Source organism: Chrysochloris asiatica, unplaced genomic scaffold (genome assembly GCF_000296735.1).
Source record: "Chrysochloris asiatica unplaced genomic scaffold, ChrAsi1.0 scaffold00004, whole genome shotgun sequence".
Taxonomy (NCBI): Eukaryota; Metazoa; Chordata; class Mammalia; order Afrosoricida; family Chrysochloridae; genus Chrysochloris; species Chrysochloris asiatica.
This window is the reverse complement of record NW_006408522.1, coordinates 16,406,092-16,409,837: the sequence shown is the minus strand read 5'-3', so window position 1 is coordinate 16,409,837 and position 3,746 is coordinate 16,406,092.

Below are 3,746 nucleotides of genomic sequence, written 5' to 3'. Positions count from 1 at the left end.
GATGATATGGAGTTTTTTCATTATCTCTTTCCACAGGTGTAGTCAATTTCATTTCTATGTATTCTATCTGGTGAGGTCCATGTCTTTTATGCTGTCTAAAGGAGCTCTGGTAGTGTAGTGGTTATGATTTGGGCTACTAACCTCAGGATCAGCAGTTCAAAACTACCAGCTGCTCCATGGGAGAAGATGAAGCTTTCTGCTCCCGTAAAGATGTATAGCCTCGGAAACCCTATACAGGGTAGCTATGAGTCGAAACCGACGCCACAGCACATAACAGCTACAACAACATACTGTCTAAACAAGGTATTTGAAATGAGCAAATCATTGATTTTGCAGAATTCTATCATATATTCTCCAGCATCATTTCTATCACCAAGGCCATATTTTCCAACTACTGATCCTCTCTCTTTGCTCCTAAAACTCTTAAACTTAGGAGCCCTATTTTTTAACTAAAATATTTGCTGTGGCACTACAATTAAAATATATATATATTTCACTGTATTTTAGGTGAAACCTTCCAGCAAATTAGATGATCATTTAAGATTGTTCTATAACATTGGTTACATTTTCACCATGTGTTTGCATGATTTCCATTCTGTTTGTTCTGGTAATCTAGCTTCTCTGTCCCTCCTTACCTTCCATTATTGTTTTCAAGTAAACGTTGCCTCCTTGGTCTCATATAGTTGTTTATTTAAGTGAGCACAGAACTCACAGGTGATAGTGTTTATTTTATAACGTCTATCTATTATTTGGATGCGGATTCCTCTAGTCTTGCCTGTTTTTTAGGAATTTGAGTTTTGTTCTACATTCTTCTCCCATTCTTTCTAGGATCTTCTATTGGGTACCTGCTCAGAAGAGTTAGTAGTGGTAGCCTGGTACCATCTAGTTCTGGTCTCAGGCCAGATAAGGCTGTGGTTCATGTGGGCTATTAGTCCTATGGACTAGTTTCTTCATGTAGCTTTGAGGCTTTAATAAAGGATAGAGAGTCCTGGTGTGGCGCTGTGAGTTAATGCACTGGACTGCAAAGTCAGTTTTAACCTCAAGGTCGATGGTTTCACTCACTAGCTGCTCCTCGGAAACCTTATACACGGTTGCTATGGGTCAGAACTAACTTGACGGCACTAACAACAACAATAAATAAAGGATTCGGTGGTACAGTGGTGAAGTATTTATCTGCTAACTGAAAGATTGGTGGTTCAAACATACCAACTGTTCTGCAAAAAAAGGTGTGACAGCCTACTTGTATAAAGATTTACATACTTGGAAGCCCTTGGGGGCAGTTCTACTTGTTCTGGAGGGTTGCTATGAGTGGGACTAGAATCAACAGCAGTGGGTTTGGTTTTTGGTCATCTGGTGATGCTGGGAATTTTCAAACTGAGTGCAGCAAAACCTGTGAGAGCTGGAGCTTGATAGAACTGGGTTTCACAAGTTTTCCAGCTCTGACAGCATGTAGTCTTAGCACTTTTCTGTCACTTGTTCTAGTGGAAAGTATTTGAGTTTCCTTCTCTGACAGGTTTTCATGTTATACAGGTTCTGGCTTTGGCAGGATTTACTGTAATTCCTCAGATCTTTTTGTTTAATAGTTATTTCTTTGACTATCTCTCACATTTGACTATAAGCAGCAAGAAGAAACTGGATAGTATCTTCAATATTCTGCCTGGAAATCTCTTTAGATCACTTAATGTGTTAGGTCCATTTACTTCCATGTTACTACAGGCAGCAGTGTTGCTTAAATTTCTACTTCACAACAAGGATCACCTTCCCTCCAGTTTCCAATAAAATCTTCTTTACTTTAAGACCTGACTGACATTTCTCACACACTATCAAACTTCTATACACAAATTTCTTTTAGGATTTTACTAAAACTCTGGTTTCTTCCTACTGTCTCCTTCCAAAATTTTCTTTATATACTAAGTTTATTTTCAGCAGAAGCCCCCTTCCAGACATTATTATTTATTGATATGCAATAAATTTCTCCCAACTTAGTGTCCTAAAATTAAAACAAACATTGTTTTATCCCTTCAAGTTTCAGTGGATGTATTAGTTTTCTGTAGCTGTTGTAATAAATCATCACAAATGTAATAGTTTAAAGCACCACATGTAAGGAGGCTTCAAAAAATTCCTGGAAATGTGGAATTAAAAGATAATGGAATTTTTCAAACAAAAATTTTCAAAGCCCTTCCATACTTATTATTTTATAGTTCTACAATGCCAAAGTGAAAAACGGGTTTTGATAAGTTAATATCAAAGGAGTCGTATGGTATAGTGGGTTAAGCATTAGGCTGCTAACCTCCAAGTCAGCAATTCAAACCTGCCAGCCACTCTGTGGCAGCAAGATGAAGCTGTCTGCTTCCATAAATATTTACAGCCTCAGAATCCCTGTAGAGCAGTTTTTCTCTGTCCTGTAACCCACCGTCATCAAGTCTAAACCCTATCATAGCAACCTAATTCAGGGTTTCCAGATCTGTACAAGAGTAGACAGACTTGTTTTTCTCCCACACTTCGTCATATAGGGTCTCAAAAAGTTTAAATCAACTCAATGACAGTGGGTTTGATTTGGTTTTAGGCTAACAGCAAGATGTTGGTTGGGCCGTGTTCCTTTTTTGAAGGCTCTAGGGAAAACCAAAAATTAATAAATAATAGCATGATAAATGGAGAAATTAAGTTGTAAAGACTTCATTTCGCTTTAGATCCACAATCAACACTCATGGAGCAGTAGTTGAGATCAAACTATGTATTGCAATAGGCAAATCTACTGTAAAAGACCTGTTTAAAGAGCAAAGAGGTCACTTTGAGGATTAAGGTGCCCCTGACACAAGCCATGATATTTTCACCTTATATATATGTGTGGTGTGGCTCTGTGGGTTAATGTGCTGGGCTTCAAAGTCGGTTTGAACCATAAGGTCTGTGGTTCAAGCTCACCAGCGACTCCTCGGAAACCCTATACAGGGTCACTGTGGGTTGGAACTAACTTGATGGCACTTAACATCACCACCAACATACGTGTGAAAGTTGGACAATGTGTGAAAAAAGAATGTGGAAAAATCGATGCATTTGGATTCTGGTATTGGTGGAAAATATTGAAAGCATTGTGGACTGCTAGAAGGACAAACAAATCTCTTGGAAGATGCACAGCCAAAATGCTTCTCAGAAGCGAGGATGGTGAGACTTTGTCTCATACTTTGGACTTGTTGTCAGGTGGGACCAGTACCTGGACAAGGACATTGTACTTGGTAAAGTGGAGGATCAGCGAAAAAGAGGAAGATGGATTGACACAGTGGCAGCAACAATGTGCTCAAACAAAACAATTGTGAGGATAGTACAAAAGCAGGAAGTGTTTTATTCTGTTGTGCATAGGGTCGCTATGAGTTCGAATAGACTCTGTGGCACCTAAGAACAAGGGAAAATCGAATTCCTTGATATTCCCAGTGTTTAGAGGCTGCCTGCATTCCTTGGCTCGTGTCCTCTTTCTGCACCTTCCAAGCCTACAACAGCTGGTTGAGGTCTCACATTCCACCACTCTGAACACTCTGTCTGCCCTCTTCTTCCACATTTAAGGACCCTTATGAGAAGCCCGAGCACAAGGGTTTCTATCATGGAGGGCAGTGGTTAAACGATGTGCGAGAACTGCGCAGACCTGGTGAAGGTGTTAAACGAAACCCAGACCACGGAGGGGCGGGGTGAGAGGTGTCTGGAGACCAGGTCGATGGGGAGATGCTGCCTAGCAGGAAGAGACTGCAGGGGCC